A 21,896-nucleotide genomic window follows, 5' to 3' on the forward strand; every position below is an offset into this window, starting at 1 on the left:
ACATCACACAGGTGGATGCACCTTCGTTAATAATGCACCGGGAGATGATGGCATTATAGACTTGGACTTGTATCTAGAAAGCAACGGATGAAGGCAACATGGGATGTTCTGATGTATCAATCGGGAAGACAATCAGACGATCGTTAGAAGGATATACTACATCCAAGGTAGTTAGTAGAGCTTTCTTTTGTGATGGGCATGAATGGAGGACTTCCAGCATCGACATAGCAGCAGGTGATTATGCGAAGTCATCTACTATACTATATGTGTGGGCAACTCAGTTAGAAGCCACATTATGACGTAATGGTCCCTTTGGGATCTTGGGAGTGGCCTCAACTTTAGGTTGAGGGATTTGTAATAGACCATTTGGTGCCATAAGAGGCTCAGTAGATGCTTTGATTTTGGACTCAGTGGCGGACAAATTCGATCGCGTGTCATATTGATGTGACCGAGTTTGCGGGTTGATATTGGAGGGGTTAACCTCATCAGAGATCATCAGAAGGATTTGGTAGTAACCAGGACCAGACGGTTCGCGGGGGATGGACTGCTTGACCTAGTTGAGGTTGAGCAGCAACAAATCCTGGCTGAGGGAAAGGATTTGTGAGCACTGCCGGTTGAGATGGCACAAGATTCTGAGGTGATTGTTGACCTCTAGAAGCTACTTGAGCTTCCCATATTTGGCACATCAGGGTAAAAGAGGACACTCATGTCTATAATGGCCATGTACACCACAACATGCATAAGGCTTGTTTGTACGAATAACCTTTTTCTACCTAGGCTGGCTGCCCTGTTGCTGGCTGTTGGTGTTAAGCTGGTTCCCCTAGGGTTCACGAGGTTGATTACCTTGATTACCTTGGTTACACTTGTTACCCTTCCCCTTATTCCTTTTCTTCAAATTTTGGGGATTAGTAGCACTCTGTTGTGTAAACACTTGACCCTGAGGGGGAGGTGGCTACTGGGACTGAGGATACATGGGAGGTTGCAGCGCTAATGCTTGAGGGGATGAAGCACTCAGTTGTGCATAATGAGGAGCAACAGTTTGGTAGATAGGTTGGGGGCCCTCAAAACATGTTGCTAGCAAGAGGGGCATGAGGGTTAAAGGAAGTGATGCCCCCTTGCATACAACCATAACTTCACTGAGTATATGGTGATGGGTGTGTAAGGGTTCTAATGATACCGTCAGCGGCGTGAGATGCCCCCAGTGCATTGGCACCTCTAGGAGGGAGAAGGTCTAGAATGACGGTGTAGACATAACTCGATTGCGCATAAATCAGGTCATACCTCATAGTGGTTTAGAGAGCTTCTTCCTCGGTTTGAGGAAAAGGGGAGGCGACATCTTTTCCAAAGGGTGCTAAAAGGCTCCTAAGAAACCAATCTAGATAGACACAGTCTTCAAAGGGTGGGGCACGACATGTGCTCCTCCTTTGACTCCACTCTTGAACATGGTCGGATAGGCGAGTGGTGGAGGACTGATGGAATGAGGTCAATAGCTTTGTACCAGTGTTGTACTAGAAAGCTAACTGGAAATATGAGAGGAATGATTTAGCAAGCATCACAAAAATAAAATGAGATGTGGAGGGCTGGTTTACATACCATTTTGTAGCGTCTCTAGTGAGTGTCAATTGGAATAGCTGAAGATGAATGGAGTCATCAGTAATGGAGTTAGATGAACACCACATGTGGAAGTATCTAACATGGTTGGTAGGATTATCTCCAGCATTACCCTCAAACTTTGGGATGTCTGAGGGAAGCTTAGTCGCCATAGAAGGCCAACCAACATTGTGGTGTATGGGGTCGTTTATACTCTGGTTAAAATCTGGTAGACTTAACCCAGCCATAAAATGGAGCATGGGGGCTACCAGAACAGTTCTTGAGCCTATTCTGCTTGATGTGACCACCGTGATAGAACTAAAGCCAACACCAGGTTGGGTTCCTACACCAACTGTGGGTCTAGGCATGGTGATGATATGCAGCGAAGGAGGCTCAGACTCAGATGACGAATCGGGTGAACCAGCAGAAGAGTCGATGTGGGGACTCGAAGGGTTATGAACTTGAACCTGACAGGGAGGGGTAATATGCCTAAGCGAAAACTAGGGGTGAAGGCCTAATAGTCTCCATGACAAACACCTTGGTGGTGCAATGGTGGTAAGACACACATTACATGGAAATGATGAAGGGAGAACAATAATATGCCTTTGTCTCGATGAGGAGAGATAAATTTATTATGTTAAGTCTTGGCTTGGCGGTGTAAACCAAGAACCCTTCGCTTAAGCTATGCTTGTGTGTGCAAGTGTATTTATTGATTAAGCCCAGATCGTGTTTGTAAAAAGGAAAAAGAAATGCTGAAAATAAACTGAAATTAACTACAGAAAATGAACAATGAAACAATTAACTAAACCCCATCCAAACTGGGTTTGCAAACACTATTCTGGTTGGTGGCTAAATCAATGGAAAATACACTAAAATGGTCAAGATATCTAGATGTCAGTGTGAATGTGATCAAGTGACACTAAGATGCTAGAAAATGGTGTAGTAACAACAAAAAACAAGAGAGGAAGATTGCCACAAAATATAGGGAGACGGGTGAAACACATAGGGAAATTGATGGGACCCTAAGGCCAATGACCAAACAAGTTTAAATGTGAAACTATGGATGGTAACAACCTATCCTAACAGATCTGAAACAAAAGGGTACACATATGGAAAATCTGGTTAAAAGTGTTGCAGAAACTCAGACTACTCACTCAGCTAAACTCCTCCTAGAAAGGTGGAAGCGTACTAAAATCCCTAGGGGAGGCTAAATTTGACTTCAACAAGTAAAACAAAGTGGATCAAGGCCTAAGCAGGATGAGATAGAGGCTATACAACCCAACAGACAGCTCTCTGCAAAACCCATAACCAAATTTGAGAAAAACCCTAAAACCCAGAAATCACAGGTACTGACCTATTTTCCTATAGGGATCACACTTTTTGGGCTGATAAGTGCACTCTAGCCTCTAAATCATACTTTTTGGGCCAAAAAGTGTGATTTCTACTATGTGGATCCTGGTTGGAAAATATTGAAAAAAAGTGTCACCTTTGTCGCAGTTGGTTCCTGTGACTTGTGGAAACGACTAGAAAGCTTGCAGAAGTAAAAATTTTAATAGATCTAGGGTTTAAAAACTAGGAAGCATTAAGGGAATTCAAAAAAATAAGAAACCCTAAGCTGAAAACCAAAGGTCACCCAAGTTTCTAGATCTGAAGTATAAAACCTAGCAGAGTCACCAATTTTGTTGTAGTGTTTTCTTCCCAAAAATGTATGAAAATAATCTACTTAAGATTGTGGATGACAAACAATCTCAACAATATAAATGGCTGCTAAAAATTATAGATTTGTAGCAACGGATAGAAACAAAACCTTCCAAAGTCCATATCTATCCCACAATCATAGTTAAATAACAAAAAGAAAGAGTAATAACTCCAATCATCCAATGGAAACCAGATATAAATGTTACTAGTCCTCCTCTATGGGATGGGTTCCTAGCTATCCTCAAACATCTTCAGCCGGTGTAGAGTCTCTCTCTTCTATAATGTATAAACCTAACAAAATATGGTGTGTGACAATGAAAATAATCATAGTTACAACAGTGAGTGCAACAATGAAAATAATCAAAAGTGAATAATGAATGGAAAACCCTTCTATTTATAAAAAAATATTGAGTTATCCTCTAATAATGAGCAATAATAAAATATTATGATCCCATTCTTGGAATAACTACCTGGAATATTTTATTATATATGTTTAGGAGGGAAAAAGTATTTAAACTTTTATTTACAAATAATAAATAAATAAGTGATTTATTTATCATCTCAAGGAATTAGTTAAGGAATAATAAATAAATAAGGATTTATTTAATTATTCCTAAGGGATTTAGTCAAGTTTAACAAAAAGAATAATTGATTAGTGATTAATTAATTATTCTTAGAGAAAAATAAGATAATTAATGATTTATTCATTTATTTTTCATGATTGGGTCAAATATGACAAGGAATAATAATTAAAAAATGGTTTAATTAATTATTCCTAGAAGAAAATCAAATAAATAGTGATTTATTTAATTATTCTTCATGGGTTTAACGATAAATTACTTAAAAAAGGTGGTTTATTAAGTAATTTCTCATAGTGAAAGCAATTTTACTATGGTAAAATTGGCTTTACATGGTGTACTTCGATCCATCTAGTAAATTAGGCTAGATGATCAATTTTTTGGTGATAACAGTAACATGAAACCCTTGGCTAATTTTTTACCCTCTTCCATGATTTGGTTTTTATATATCTTTAAATTCAATGATTTTGGGAAAGAAAATACGGTCCTTTTAGGTAGGAAACCATAAACAGAGCCATGCTGCCCATATCTATTTAGGATTCTTGTTCCTACACTTGATTTTTTTTATTAATGGTGTTTTTATCACCTATCTATTTGAGTAGAGAAAGATAAGGGGAGATTTTTTACCAGGATAACTATCATAGGTTTACAAACTTGTATCTAAAGAAGAAACCTCTTCTGCTCTCAATAACTTGGGATCCCTCTTTCACCCCATTTGAAAATAATAAGTTCTTAAGAACAACTCAATTAACTAAATGAATAAAGGGTGAAAGAAGAAAAAAGCTTCCTGCACGAGGACTTGAAGTAAGTGACTTCACCATGGTATATTCTAGACTAGCTGATAGCAAAGCAACACTTGTGTTCCTAAAGTAACTTCATTGGGGTACTGTCTAGGCCTGCTAGTAGTGGAGCAACACAAGAGATGAAAACCTATACTCTAATTGTTTTTTAATTGTGCTTCTATATTACCCTTATCCTCATTGAAACAATTATTTTTTGGCTAGCTTGATGTTGTGGTATGTCAAGTAATGGAGCACTAAAGACTATATATTTAACTGGGTAAAATGAGCAGCTTAGGTGACCCACTGATTGAATCAATACTTCCTCAAAAATTGACTTATCACATAAAATGAAACCAAAATAGAGAATTTGGGGTTCTCCCAATGTGTCTCCAAGTGTGATCATTGTGACAACAACCCTCTATAATTTAAGCCTAATCCAATTCTGGAGCCTACATAAATTGTCGTTCCATGATGCCTAGTGTTATCATTGTTTGCTTGACTATCCTCGTGTTATCTCTAAGTGTCCCATCCCCTTTAGTCAAATTTTCTAAGTTTCATCAAATTATCCTTAGAAGCACTTGTGTTACCTTACCCAAGGATGCGAGAAGGTATATCTTTTCTCCACTTAGTAACTAGCTTTGTTTGACATGCATCTCATACACAAAAGTGAGAAAAAGATAATTCGTTAGGAAAAATTTCACTCCAAGATTACATGTAATTGCGCTCTAGTTGAGTGCACTCCTTCGTGGTGAACAACTGTGCCCTAGTGGAGCATGCTCCTTCATGCTCAGTCAGTGTATTGTCCACTTGAGAGCACTCCTTTGACTTGAAGAACTATGCCCTCTTCAACTCATGCATGCAATTTCCTTGTTGCATGTGGGAAGACTCCTAGAAAATAAGAGCCCACTTCACTTTACTTCACAAACTCATCTATCCATCGACAAGTGGTGAGAATGCATGGTTTTTATTTTCATGTAATCTCTTTATAATCAACTCATTAATAAATTTTCCTCATAATAACTCTCATTTGGGTTGAGTGCATATCCTTGAATCAAGGATCTCTTCATTGATCGTACTTCCAAGTAATATTATGCATGTCAATCATTTCACTTGCCTTTGATGTTTTTGTTGTCGATCTTTCTTTCTTTACTAGTGTTTCAGTACATTATTTCTTGTATAGGTATCAATATTTCGTTGTAGCTTGTGACTCTTCACATTCTATAGATCTTCAAATTCTCATCATGATTGTGATGGAATATACAAGTATTTTTGGATCCTTCCACTTAGCATTAAAATAATTTCATCTTGTTGCTAGAATGCTTTAGGCTATTAATAAGCCATTTCAAGAAAGAGTGCACTTCTTGAAATGAAGTCCTTGCTATCTTGGAAAGTTTCACCTTGAAAAATCAACTTTTCCTCTTGAGTGCACTCCTTCGACTCGAAGAATTGTGATTTCACCCTGAATAAAGGAATTTCCCCCCTTCTTGCTTCAACAATATGCCCTGCACCCTCCTAGTTATTCTTGAGCACACTAGCACACTGGGAAGGCTTGAAGCCTGATACCTTGTCCCTTCAATGTGTGCCATTACACCCTCTGTGGTCACTTTGAGCACAATAGTGCACCCCAAAATGACAAATGATTTACTTCATGCTTTGATAGTGCAACTTGTGCCTTTTAGATCTTTGTCTCTCTTGCATGAGCACACCAATGCACCTTGAAAGCCTTATGTGAGCCTTGACCCTAATTGTTACTCTAACATGCGCCCTCCTTTGTCTTGATGCATTTTTCTTTCCTAAAGAATGATCCTATCCCATCTTCAATGAGCTTGTACTTTCAGTTGTCTTTGGTGGCTCTTTGAGCCTGATTTTCTAAGTTGTTACTCATGATAGATAGAGTATTTCATAAAGGTGATCTTTGTCACCATGAGTCTGCTTCCACATGCAGGTGTTCCAACTACTAGTCTCATTAATTTTTCATCATCTATTGGAATTATGCCTCTCGCTACTTGTTGAGTGGCCTCAAAAGAAGCATCGGAATCAAGCACTAAAGAGGAGTGGAAGTTTCAAATCCTTTCATTCCTATACTCACTAACACTCATTATTTTATAGACAAATATTTTGAGGTCACATGGAAGGATATTAAAGACAGATTCGTGCAAAAGTAGTTCCCTAAAGATATGGAAGACAAGGAAGTATACATCAACATCAAATGGTCCAGGATACATAGGATTGCATGCAGGTTCCTAGTGATGCATTGTGGAGAGGAAATGGAATGGATGATGTCACATATGGATGATTCATATCTGGTGCTTTGAAGTGAAAGTGGTGGTTAGTTTTCCACCTACTTTGGAGAGGACATGCAAAATTACTACAAGTTGTTGAAGCCCATAGAATATGTTGACAACATCTTCTACACTAGATGGGTTGATCTTGACACAAATGATATCATCAAGTCTTGGTGTCGAGAGCTTGCCAAATTTTGATATCGCCCATCTACATCTTACTCAACTAGGATCTTGAGGTCGGTGTACCAGTACCTTATTGCTATGTGTTTTAGGATGCATGGGAGAAAGAATGTTGAATTATTTGAAGAGAACTGGATATTTATGCTCAACTTAGTTGTTACTCATGGAAAAATCTTCAATTGGGCATATATACTTTCTTTTAAGTTGCTACAACATGTTGGGTAGGCTAAAGAAGCTCTAAGAGAAAATGAGGCACCAAAGTTTTATATGTCATCATTTTTTTAGGTGGGATTTGTGCATGGTATGAATTTCCAGGGATGTATTGGAACTAAACCCCATAGGTTAAGCTCTGAGTTTACTTCCTGTTGTAGCTTATATTGTGTTTGAAGTTTATTTATCGGTTATATCACTATCAAGAGTTAAAACTCAACGAAACTCCTCTATATTCTTTATCGCCCTCCCCCGCAAAGCCTAAAAGTAAAGAAGTATTTTGTTTGTGGTAATTACATATCGAAATCGCTAAAAGAAAGTATAGAAACACATTTGAATGAATAAGGATACATGTCGCAAAGAACATTGTGTATCGTAATCAAATAATAGAAAGAGACAAGTGTTAAAGAGCGGTGCTTTGGTTGCGATGCGATCAAATCGCAGCAGTAGTTATATGAAACTACCCTTGGCCGGACCCAAAAAGACACACACACACATATATATTGTGTTTACTACTTCTGGCGGGTCCGCAGAGCAATGGATGTGGGTTCCGCCGATTGAGATTTGGGATTGCGAGCCAGACCTGAAACATATATATTATATTTAAAATCCTAGTGGGTCTGACATATCCCATAACACCTCAGCTTCCGCCAATTGTGATTGCGATAGACGGGCCCGAAACATATATACATTGTGTTTTAAAGTCTCGGCGGGTCTGCCACACTGTAGGGTTATAGATGTTGGTTCTGTCGATTGCGATGGCCAGACCCGAAAGCATATATATCATGTCTGATAATTCCGGTGGGTCCGTAAAGCACCGAATGCATATGTATTGCTTCAATCGATTGCGATCTATGATAAAGTTTCTGGACCTGATAGTCTATACATTATGTTTTATAACTCTGCGCGTCCATTATATTGTGGTTTTGTTAAGGATTGGGTCAATACAACATTTGAAAGCGCCAATTACGATTTGCGATGGGAAGTCAATGAAACGCTGAGTGGATCTGATGGATTTATGAAGTAGATTTAATTCTTTTTTAGTTCCGCAGTTACCAAAGGTTTGTGTTAATTTCACTAGGTAAAGGGAAGAATCAGTGTTAGAGTCGAATCCGAAGAAAAGGTGATTGGTGGGGTTTATTTATGTTTTTGCTAATCACGACACTCTCGACATATATGCGGCCCCCTTTCAGAGCTTTTGGCACAATTTTACATTTGTTATGAGTTTAAATATTTTATATGTAATAAAGTTGAATAATCTCAAATAGGAAGTAGTTTTATAACTGTTATAAAGCAATTTATTAGCCTTTCAAGAAATCAATTTCCAAAACTAATTTGATAGAAGAGATAAAAGCCCGAAAAGGGAATTGTAAAGGGGTTCTTGGAATTTTGGAGAACCCGGAGACTAGGCCACTGTATTCTTGATATAATTGTTGATTAATGAAAGAATCAGAAGTTTCCATGAATTGTTGGGTATAATTTTGTAACCTTCTCTGTCATGTGTCATCTTTTTTTTTCTTCTTTCAAGTATAGTAATGAAGCTGCAGGTCTTTATTTGCTTATGTAGATAAAGTTAAAATTCCTTAAAAGAGTGCTCCTATACTTGAAGTTTTCACCTTCCTTTCTAACTTATAGATAATAGTTTCTGTGTAAGGAAACATATTATCTTTAACTTCTTTAAGGGTTGCAGATAGGAGTTTCTGTGTTAAGCAACATATTATCTTTAACTTCTCCTTCAAGTTTTCTTCATTCATCATTTATATCTAGCAACAAATGGCATTCTGAGATGTTCTGGTCATACATGTATTAAGGGCTAAAGACCAAGTTTTCTAGGTCCTTCATTTGAGAATACAACAAACAATAAAGTGACAAATAAGTGACAACAAACAATAATCATTAATGTCTTAAGAATAATTTCTCCACAACTATGAAATTGGTTTCTTAAGGTACAACATTAATTGGCGCCGTTGCCAGGGAGAGAAGACAAGAACATTTTTCCTTGGGTTTTCAATATTTTCCTCTAGTTGTTCAGTGAGGAGGAAATGTTTGGCTGTTTTGAATAAAAGCAATTGAATAAGAGCACTTTTCCTTGGGTTTATTAAGTTTGAAGATGATTCTTTAGAATGACAAGTTTCAGCAGTTGGTTGTACATTCATACCTATGATTTTCACTTAAAACATTGATTAGTGACTCTACTGCACTTTGAAGTTTTCTTTTCTTGGTTTTAATGGCTCTTCTTGCATTCTTAGTCCGTAAATTTGATCCATTTGATTTTACTAGGATCACCTGATATCCTCATGATATGCCTACATGGAATAAGTATCTTCCAAAATTCAGTAGAATGGAATATGAAGATCCAGCTCAGCATCTCCAAGAGTTTCATGAATGCATGGAGCAGCAGGGCATCATTCATGAATATGTGAAGATGAAGTTGTTTTTGTTTTCTTTGGACCAAGAACCTAGGGTTTGGTTCAGGTCTCTGCCTTGTTCAAGAATTTCATCTCTGAAATATTTCGATTCAGTATTCAATTCTTATTGTAGAACTTATTATCCACACAAGTTTCCTTTTGAAGGTTGTTGTGAATATTATGATTTTAAAGAAGCTTGAAAATCTCAAGATAATCCTGTTGAGGAAACTAATGATCTTGTTGATAATATCAAGCATTCAGAGAAGTTATAGCCATATTAACTATGAGCAAGTCTCTGAAAGTGAGGAACTATCATTTTCTCAAAATGATGCGGAGAAGTTTATAAATAATTTCTCTTCAATAATCTCCCAAGCAGAGAATTGTTTGACTATGTTCCAAGCAGATCGAGCATCATTTTATCAAGATGATGTGGAGAGGTTTATAAAGCATTTATATCCAATAATCTCCCAAGCAGAGAATTGGTTGACTCTGTTCCAAGCAAATCAAGAGAGTATTCAGATAGAGGAAGTTTCAAACATGCATCAAGAATTTCTGCTCAGCAGTCGAGAAGAGGAAGAAATAATTAAGTTGCAAATAAATCCCCAGATTTCCTATTTTGTTAATTTTGATGATCCTCCTATCTATAATGAAAATGGTTTAAATGGGGAACAAGACAAAGCTCTTCAATTTCATCAGTTGGGTGTTGAACATACAGGAAGAAACCAGGAAGTGGGATATGTTGGACAACAATATATTGAGCCATCTATCATAGCAAAAGAGGTTATCTTATGTAAAAAGAAAGCTGATAAAGAGATTGTATATCATTGCATTGAAGAACATAAGGATGCCCATGGATCAGAGGTAAACAATATATTTGAAGTTGATCATATGTCGTATAGTAATGTGAAATTTTTTCTTTTTCCTGAGGTTATAATTACAAATTATTTTCAGTCAAAGCTTAGAGATGAAAAGTGGAGACATGAAAGTGACATAGATCATTTTCTTAAAGATGTTGCTGATTGTTCTGTTGAACATATTATCCCAATAGAAGGTTTAATCGAGTAGGAACCTTCATACATAGAGAATTTCTTTTTTGGAGCTGATCAAGAACATAATTTTTATTATATTTTTGAAGATCCTATGGCAGATTACATGGAAGAATTTATCAGCTGTCTACACATATCATTTTGTGGAAATACTCCTAATTTTTGTTTGTTGGCATTATGACACAGGTTGGCGCTATGGCATTGGTGTGTCACAAGTGTTGTCCTTGATGGCAACTCACTCTGGTGACAGATCTCATTTCAGGATGTCAGAATGAAGGAAAAGGTATATACGCAGGTTCACCTAGACGAAGACGCGTATACACGCGGGTTAGACGTTCCAAAGGCGTGTATACGTATACACGCACTTTCACGCAAGGAAAATCACGTACATGTGGGAGAACTTACTTTTGGTCCATGGTATTTAGTCCTTGGTAATTGAACCTATGGTTTTGGGCCATGATATCTCATCAGAAGTATTGATCCCAAGTATTGGGTCCATGGTATTGTTTTGTTATGGTTTTGGACCGTGGTATTGTGAAAAGCCTAAGACTATAAAAGATGATGGAGATCATTTGGCAAAGGATCATCTGAATGATTGAATATCTGATAAAGTGCTAGATCTAGAATACTGGTGATAGGGTTATGGTGCAGATCTGGATCTGAATGAAGGAGGAACCTGAGCGCAAGGAGAAGGATAAAAGTATATTGATGGGTCATAATCTTAAGGCTTGATAATAGTATCTTTGTATGATTTTGATCCGTTATATGTGGTGCATGCCTGATCTATAAATCTGGTAATCTGGGTTAACTAATGTCTAAATATTTGAAAGAGTGAATTATCCCTTATAGATCTGTATGCAGGTTAAGTGAAGTGAAGGCGTGTATACACACTGGTTCTGTGAGTAAAAACAGTGTATACGCAGGTTGGTCCAAACACAGAAGCGTATGCACGCAAGTTTCTGGTTATTGAAGTAGCGTACATATCTTGAATTGTGTTCTAGCTGCTTCTGTTTATTGCTGCAGTGTTCTGGGTTCAAAATTTGGTGTGTGGTTACTGTTACTGTGTTCTGGGTACAACTGTCAGAGAAGTGTCTATTTGATTCAGTTTTAATTGGTGAAAAGGAGATTGTTTGATGCAGAAACTCTTGATGTTTGATTGATGTTCATGGATCCAGTCTGAAAATTTATGAAACATGCTCCCTGGAAGAAAGAGAAGGATGTAGCCTTCTGTAGGCCAACACCTACGTACTAGTATCTTGGCTAGTGCAAGAGCAAAGGAGGTTGTATCTCCCTTCTAGGAGAAGCTGGATAACGAGAGAGGGTTGTAGCTCTTTGCAGGTTGCAGCCTGCGTACTGGTAAAGGACTGCACCAGTACAGAATCATTGTAAAAAGAAGTTTCTAATTGAAAAAGATAGAGACATATTGCAGCAGGTGGTTTTCACCCACATTGGGTTTCCACCTATATCTTGTGTTCTTGTGTGTGAGTGTCTGCCATTTTCTGTTCCTGGTTATTGTTTCTATGGTTCTGACACACAGATTTAAAATCAACATCTGAAGATTAATTAAATTACAAGTATGTAAGTTATACGCAGGTTTCCTTTACCGAAGTTGCGTATATATGCTGGTTTGTCTAACTAAAGTTGCGTATACAAATCTGTGAAAGAATTAAAAAAGATTGTCTTGATAATACTGATTCACCCCCCCTCTCAGTATTATTTTCAACAATTGGAATCAAAGCAGGTCCTTTAGAAGAAGAAGCTTGATCGCTTGAAGGAAGATCTATCATCATGAGCAACTACGAGAGAGAAGCCTCGATCAGGCCACCAATTTTTGATGGGACCAAATTCGCCTATTGGAAGGTAAGAATACAACCTATCTTCAATCTCTTGGTACAGAAGTCTGGGATATAGGGTACACATTTCCTTTAGCTACTCCTACAGATCCGGCTGAGAAGAAGCAATATGAAACAAATGCAAAGGCTGTCAATACTCTATTAGGAAGTCTATCTCAATCAGAATTCGTCAAGGTTATGCAGTATAAAACTGCAAAAGAAATATGGGACAAGATCATTCTGAGCTATGAAGGAGATGAATAGGTAAAACGAGAAAAACTGCAAACTCTTAGAATTCAATACGAAAATCTCAGAATGCACAATGATGAGAGTGTGGCTAACTATTTCCTACGCATAGATGAGATTGTTAATTGTATGAAAAACTTGGGTGAAGAAATAAAAGAGGTTGTTTTGGTTGAAAAAGTTCTAAGATCTTTGTCTTATAAGTTTGAATCAAAAGTTTCTATAATAGAAGAAAAACAGAATCTACAGAGCCTTACCATGTCACAGCTGCATGGAATTCTAACTGCCTATGAAATGAGAAAAGGAGGACCATCAGACAGGAGAGAAGTTGCATTCAAGGCTTCAGGAAAAGGAGATTCCTATGACTCATGATATATGTCAGAAGAAGAGGAAGAATCAAATTTTATCAAAAAACTTCAACAGGGTGCTGGAAGATTCAGAGGTAAGTTACCTTTCAAATGTTTTGCTTGTGGAAGAGTCGGTCACTATGCTGCCAAGTGTCCTCACAAAGATAAGCTTGACAAAGATAAGGATCCAGTTAGGTGGAACAAGAAAAATGTAAATAAGAAAAGCTATTACACTCATGAAGACAGTGATAGACTTTCAAATAGTGATGAAGATGAACAGGGTAATAATTATAGACTTTTAATGGCTTTTGAAGATGATGATTTCTTAGATGCTATAGATAATGAAAGTCTTTATGAAGAGATTTCTAAACTCAAAATTTGTTTAGAAGAGAAAAATATGATTATTGATACTCTGCAATTCCAACTGGCTGAAAGGGAAAAACATCATGAAAAGTTAGAATGTGAAATTGTGGGACTTAGAAAAGAGATTGAGAAAACAAAAGCTCTTAATCTTAGATTTGTTAAAGGATCTGAAACGTTAGATGAGATTATCAAAGTGCAGCGTTCTCCACTAATCAAGACATGTCTGGGATATAATTAAGAAGCATCTCAAGCGCAGAAACCATCTACCTCCAAAAGTTATCTTGATGCAGCAAGGAGAAGTGAGCAAAGGCCCAATGGAGATCACCAGGTAAATCAGGGACAATTTACCTCAAGAATGAACAAAGACTACCAGGTAAATCAGGGGAAATCTACTTTAAGGATGAACAAAAGCTACAACCAGCCACAGGTAAAACATTCTTAATTTGCCTCAAGAATGGATGTCAATAGAAACTACAATCATTTGGTTGGTAGATTTGATAATCACGGGAATTTCTTTAATGGCCAATGTTTCTCTTGTCATAACTTTGGTCACAAAGTAGCTCAATGTGTTGCCTATAAGACAATCATGACTAGAGAAGCTCAAAAACAAAGAAGTATGACTGGAATCATGAAAAGAACCTTCAATAACTTTTCTGCTCTTGAAAATGAAATAGAATGTTCTGTCTGTAACAACTTCAATCATGAAGATTTTGAATGCAGAAGTAGGTTTTGGCAGACAACTCAGAAGGAACAAGCCTCAAGTGCCAAAGCATGGAGAATGAAAGAACCGCAACCAGAAAGATGTGGTATAGCCCTATATGCGGAAGGGCAGGAAAATCAATGGTACATCGAGAGTGGATGTTCGAAACATATGACAGGTGATAAAGAAAAACTTCAATCATATAGTGCCTTAGAAAAGGAGAAGAAGGTCTCATTTGGAAATGACACCCCTGCACTCATAAGAGGTAAAGGTTCTGTTCAGTTGAAAGAAAAGGTCAAAGCTGGAAATGTTATGTATGTGGATGGCTTAAAGCATAATCTATTGAGTGTCAGTCAGATGTGCGATCAAGGAACTAAGGTAATATTTCGATCAAATGGATGTAGTGTTTGTGATCTTGATACAGGAAGAACAATGATCAAAGGCATAAGAACTCCAAATAATTTATACATATTCAAAGAAGGACAACATCAATGTTATCTAAGCAAGAATGATGAACACTAGCTATGGCACTGGAGATTGGGGCATCTGAGCTTCTCATAGATAAGGAAAGCTTGCAAATACCAGGCAGTTCGTGGTCTTCCAGACATCAGAATTCCAAACAATACAATATGAAAATCATGTCAGTTTGGTAAGCAAACAAGAACTAACTTTCCTGAGAAGGAAGGATCAGCTAGCAGGCCACTTGAACTTGTCCATACTGATGTATGTGGTCCATCTAGGAAAAGGTCACCTCGAGGAGAAGAGTACTTTATATTATTCATTGATGACTTCTCCAAGATGTGTTGCATAGTACTTATGAAGCACAAAGACGAAGCCTTCGAAAAATTCAAATCTTTCAAGGCCTTGGTTGAAAACGAATCAGACCACAAAATCAAATGCCTCAGGTCTGATAGAGGTGGGGAGTTTACCTCAAATGAATTTTTCGATTTTTGTGAAGAACATGGAATAAGAAGGGAATTCTCTACTGCAAGGACTCCTCAGCAAAATGGAGTAGTGGAAAGGATGAACAGAATGGTTCAACAAATGGCTCGTGCTATGATGGATGAGTTTGGAACTCCTGCAACTTTTTGGGGTGAAGCTGCATTTGTTGTAGTTGTTATTCTAAACAAGACAAACTTCTGGGTGAATAGCACTCAAACTCCTCATGAGTTCTGGTATGGTAAGACTCCTTCGGTAAAATATTTCAAAATTTTTGGAAGCAAATGCTATATCAAAAATTCTGATGAAAATCTCGGCAAGTTTGAACCTAGAGCAGATGAAGGCATTCTCCTTGGTTACTCTCCCCACAACAAAGCTTACAAGTGTTGCAATAAAAGGCTTGGAAAAATTGTTGAAAGTATTGATGTAGTGGTTGATGAAGAAGAAAACACTCCTAGGCAAGTAAGATCTGAAGATTTTGAAGATGATGAGGAGTATCCATCAACATCAAATCAGATTCATGATGAAGAAGAAACCCATGAGGCACCAGAAGAATAGATAAGGATAGAAGAAAAGACTCCATCCAGGTACGTTCAGAAGAATCATCCAGAATCACAAATTTTGGGGCAAAAAGAGGCAGGTATACAAACAAGAAGAACAATTGCAGAAGCTTCAAGCTATTTGGCATTGCTCTCCTCCACTGAACCTCAAAATGTAAGAGAAGCATGCAAAGACGAATGCTGGGTCAAGGCAATGGATGAAGAATTTGAGCAGATTGAAAAGAACAACACTTGGGAGTTGGTTCCTAGACCAAAAGATCAAAATGTCATAGGGACAAAATGGATATTCAAAAACAAGTTGAATGAAAATGGGGAAGTTATTAGAAACAAAGCCAGACTTGTTTGTAAAGGGTATGCTCAACAAGAAGGAATCGACTTTGAAGAAACGTTTGCTCCTGTTGCTAGACTTGAGGCCATCAGAATGTTCCTTGATCTCTCTAGTTTTCAGAAGTTCAAAGTATTTCAAATGGATGTAAAATTTGCTTTTCTGAATGGAGACTTAGAAAAAGAAGTATATATTGAGCAACCAGATGGATTCATCCTTGGAAATGATCCAAAACTTGTATGCAGACTTAAGAAGGCTCTCTATGGTCTTAAGAAATCTCCGAGGGCTTGGTATTATCGTCTGGACAAATATTTTCATCAACAAGGTTTCTCAAAAGGATTAACAGATAGTAATCTTTATATAAAAATTGAAAATGACAAATTACTAATACTTGTTGTGTATGTTGATGATATCATCTTTGGTAGAAATGAAGAGCTATGAGTCAAAACTTTGCCTTGGTGATGCAGAAAGAATTCGAAATGTCCTTGATTGGAGAACTGACATATTTTCTTGGTTTACAAATCCAACAAAAAGAAGGCGGTATCTTTGTATCTCAAACCAAGTACCTCAAGCAGATCTTGAAGAAGTATGGCATGGAAGATTCAAAACCAGTATGTACCCATATGGTTACAGGATGCAGCGTCAGTGCAAATGATGAATCAGCAGCAGTGCATCAACCAACTTATAGATCCATGATTGGAAGTCTTCTCTATTTAACAGGCACCTGACCAGACATCATGCATGCAGTGGGAATGGTTGGAAGATTTCAGGCAAATCCAAAGGAAACTCATCTTCAGGCAGTAAAGAGAATTTTCAAGTATCTTCAAGGAACTCAAAACTATGGCTTATGGTATCCTAGAGATACAGATCTCACACTTCATGCTTATACAGATGCAGATTTGGCTAGAAGTGTGGATGACAGAAAAAGCACTAGTGGTGGTGCATTCTTTATGGGTTCTAGATTAGTATCTTGGTTCAACAAGAAACAAAGCTCAATTGCATTATCTACAGCTGAAGCAGAATATGTGGTTGCTGCATCTTGTTGCACACAACTCCTTTGGATGATGCAAACCTTGCAGGATTTTCAAATCACTTGTACTCCACCTATCTCCATCTTTTGTGATATTACAAGTGCTATCAATATCTCAAAGAATCCTATCACGCATTCAAAGACTAAGCACATACCGATCAAATATCATTTTCTTTGGGAACAAGTATTGGAACAAAAGGTCAAATTGGAGTATGTTCCCTCTAAGGAACAAGTTGCTAATATTCTCACAAAACCACTGCCCAGGGAAACTTTTGAATACCTCAGACAGAAGCTGGGGGTAGTTGATGCATCATCTTACTATTGAAACTTGTCTGTTTCAGAGAAATATTGTTGTACGTGAGTTACATGAGGGGGATCCGCATACATACGCCAATTTATGCAGATAAAGTTGCGTATATGGTGGTTTGAAGAAAATCATGGTAGCAGAGGGGATAGACTCTGGTTGAAAAGAGTCTGATATGGGTCTGACAGAGATCATTTGGCACAGGTTCAGGGGGAGCAGATAAACTTCTAATAATGCATTGTTGGCATTTCATTAGAAGCTCTTGGTTCGAGTACTCAAGCTGTTTGGGTTCAGGTGGATCAGTTGTAGAAGGAGAAGAGAAGGAGAACATGGCTGTTGATCTGCATAGTGCTGCTGATATTAGTTATTGGTGACTTTCATAGTCTTGCTCTAGATATTTCGTCTCTATATTTTAATATTATTATCAAGGTCATATAACGGCCTATGTTGGTTTCCCCACTATGCCTGGGATGAATGTTGTAATGTTCTTGGTTGTCATATGTAAACTTCTGATGTATCCCCACTTGTTTGGGTGGATGATCCCTGCTTGGTTGGGTGATGGATGTTGTAAAGAGTCTTTTATGATGTATAAATCATTGTTCTTCGTGAAGGTCTTTTATGATGTACAAATCATTGTTCTTCGTGAAGAACATCTTTTTGCAGATCTTGCCTACAGTCAGGGGGAGCATGGCTAACACAGTAGAGCAGAGATTTCATCATGTACTCAAGGGGAGCATAACCCTTTGCCCTTGATGACAAAGGGGGAGAATGACTTTGAGGATCGTGGGGTTGCCATCAAGTCCAAAGGGGGAGATTGTTGGCATTATGACATAGGTTGGTGCTATGGAATTGGTGTGTCACAGGTGTTGTCCTTGATGGCAACTCACTCTGGTGACATATCTCAGTTCAGGATCTCAGAATGAAGGAAAAGGTATATACGCAGGTTCACCTAGATGAAGATGCGTATACACGCGGGTTAGACGTTCCAAAGGCACGTATGCGTATACACGCACTTTCACGCAAGGAAAAGCACGCACATGTGGGAGAACTTACTTTTGGTTCGTGGTATTTAGTACTTGGTAATTGAACCTATGGTTTTGGGCCATGGTATCTCGTCAGAAGTATTGATCCCAAGTATTGGGTCCATGGTATTGTTTTGTTATGGTTTTGGACCGTGGTATTGTGAAAGGCCAAAGACTATAAAAGAGGATGGAGATCATTTGGCAAAGGATCATCTGAATGATTGAATATCTGAGAAAGTGCTAGATCTAGAATACTGGTGATTGGTTTATGGTGCAGATCTAGATATGAATGAAGGAGGAACCTGAGTGTAAGGAGAAGGATAAGTTCTATTGATGGGTCATAATCTTAAGGCTTGAATAATAGTATCTTTGTATGATTTTGATCCATTATATGTGGCACATGCCTGATCTATAAATCTGGTAATCTGGGTTAACTAATGATTGAATATTTGAAAGAGTGAATTATCCCTTATAGATCTGTACGCAGGTTCAGTGAAGTGAAGGCGTGTATACACGCTGGTTCTGTGAGTAAAAACAGTGTATACGCAGGTTGGTCCAAACACAGAAGCGTATGCACACATGTTTCTGGTTATTGAAGTAGCGTACATATCTTGAATTGTGTTCTAGCTGCTTCTGTTTATTGTTGCAGTGTTCTGGGTTTAGAATTTGGTGTGTGGTTACTGTTACTGTGCTCTGGGTATAGCTGTCAGAGATGTGTCTATTTGATTAAGTTTTGATTGGTGAAAAGGAGATTGTTTGATGCAGAAACTCTTGATGTTTGATTGATGTTCATGGATCTAGTCTGAAAATTTATGAAATGTGGTCCCTGGAAGAAAGAGAAGGTTGTAGCCTTCTGTAGGCTAGCACCTACGTACTAGTATCTTGGCTAGTGCAAGAGAAAAGGGGGTTGTAGCTCCCTTCCAGGAGAAGCTGGAGAACAAGAGAGGGTTGTAGCTCTCTACATGTTGTAGCCTGCATACTGGTAAAGGACTGCACCAGTACAGAATCATTGTAAAAAGAAGTTTCTAATTGAAAAAGATAGAGACATATTGCAGCAGGTGGTTTTCACCCACATTGGGTTTCCACCTTATATCTTGTGTTCTTTTGTGTGACTGTCTACCATTTTTTGTTCCTGGTTATTGTTTCTATGGTTCTGACACACAGATTTAAAATCAACATCTGAAGATTAATTAAATTACAAGTTTCTAAGTTATACGCAGGTTTCCTTTACTGAAGTTGCGTATATACGCTGGTTTGTCTAACTAAATTTGCATATACAAATTTGTGAAAGAATTAAAAAGGATTGTCTTGATAATACTAATTCACCCCCCCTCTCAGTATTATTTTCAACATTGTTGTGATCTGCTTTTATGCATAATTTATTTTTTGTTCAGGATGAATTTCATTTTCAAGATTCACTGGTATAATGGTTCTAGATTAAGCACCCAAATGCTAACCTGGTACCGTCGGAAGATTGACTTCACTTGATGGAGATCAATCATGTACATATGTAGGAACTTGTACATAAATAAGCTCAAGTGTTGAGCATTTGGTTTCCAGTTGCAGTTATTAAGTTTAATCATTCGTTAATGAATAAGGGTGACTTTCCCAATTGGAAACTTGTTTGCAGAGGTTTCAGACTTCAAGAATATTAGGTTTCAGTTTGTCAAATTTCAAGGTTTTCACAGTTTTGGAATCCATGCCCAACTAAGGCTACTGATCTATGATTCTCAATATTTTTCTATCAAAGCACAAGCATCCTATCACTGCAGATATCAGTGTGGGTTCACTGTACAAATTTTCACACAGTTAAGCTTAGTGAAGCAATATATGACTCCATGCCCAATGTATAAGGAACTAATCTACGGTTCTTAGTTCTTTTGGGGCAAAAGCACTATCCCCAGTTGGAGCCAGATGTTGTAGCTTATATTGTGTTTGAAGTTTATTTATCAGTTATATCACTGTCAGGAGTTCAAACTCAATAAAACTCCTATATATTCTTACACCCCCCCGCAAAGCCTAAAAGTAAATAAGTATTTTGTTTGTGGTAATTACATATCTAAATCACTAAAATAAAGTATAGAAACACATTTGAATGAATAAGGATACATGCCACAAAGCACATTGTGTATCGTAATCAAATAATAGAAAGAGACAAGTGTTAAAAAGTGGTGCTTTAGTTGCGATGCGATCAAATTGAAATCACAAATCACATCGGCAGTTATCTGAAATCACCCCTGGCCGGACATGAAAAGACATATATATATCGCGTTTACTACTTCCGACAGGTCCGCAGAGAAATGGATGTTGGTTCCGCTAATTGCGATTTTTGATTGCAGGCCAGACCTGAAACATATATATTATATTTAAAAGCCTGATGGGTTCGACGTATCCCATAGCACCTCAGCTTCTGCCATTTGCGATTGTGATAGACGGACCTGAAACATATATACATTGTGTTTTAAAGTCCCGACGGGTCTGCCACACCGCAGGGTTATAGATGTTGGTTTCGCCGATTGCGATTGTGATGGCCGGACCCGAAAGCATATATATCGTGTTTTATAATTCCGGCGGGTCCATAAAGTGCCGAATGCATATGTATTGGTCCATTTGCCAATTACGATCCATGATAAAGTTTTTGGACCTGATAGTCTATACATTATGTTTTATAACTCCTGCGCGTCTGTTATATTGTGGTTTTGTTAAGGATTGGGTCAATACAACATTTGAAAGTGCCAATGTGATTTGTGATGGGAAGTCAATGAAACGCTAAACAAGCGGATCCAATGGATTTATGAAGCAGAGTTAATTCTTTTTCAGTTCTACAGTTACCAAAGGTTTGCGTTAATTTCATTGGGTAAAGGGAAGAATTAGTGTTAGAGCCGAATCCAAAGAAAAGGTGATTGGTCGGGTTTATTTATGTTTTTGCTAATCAAAACACTCCTGACATATGTGGCCCCCTTTCAAAGCTTTTGGCGCAGTTTTACATTTGTTATGAGTTTCAATATTTTATATGTAATAAAGTTGAATAATCCCAAATAGGAAGTAGTTTTATAACTGTTATAAAGCAGTTTATTAGCCTTTCAAGAAATCAGTTTCCAAAATCGATTTGATAGAAGAGATAAAAGCCAAAAAAGGGAATTGTGAAGGGGTTGTTGGAATTTTGGAGAACCCGGAGACTAGGCCACTGTATTCCTGATATAATTGTTGATTAATGAAAGAATCAAAAGTTTCCATGAATTGTTGGGTATAATTTTGTAACCTTCTCTGTCATGTGTCATCTTATGTTTTCTCCTTTCAAGTATAGTAATGAAGCTATAGGTCTTTATTTTCTTATGTAGATAAAGTTAAAATTCCTTAAAAGAGTGCTCCTATACTCGAAGTTTTCACCTTCCTTTCTAAGTTATAGATAATAGTTTCTGTGTAAGGAAACATATTACCTTTAACTTCTCCA

This window comes from Pinus tabuliformis, chromosome X, assembly GCF_031772625.1.
Source record: "Pinus tabuliformis cultivar Carrire ecotype Pingquan chromosome X, CPIR1, whole genome shotgun sequence".
In the NCBI taxonomy this organism is placed as follows: domain Eukaryota; kingdom Viridiplantae; phylum Streptophyta; class Pinopsida; order Pinales; family Pinaceae; genus Pinus; species Pinus tabuliformis.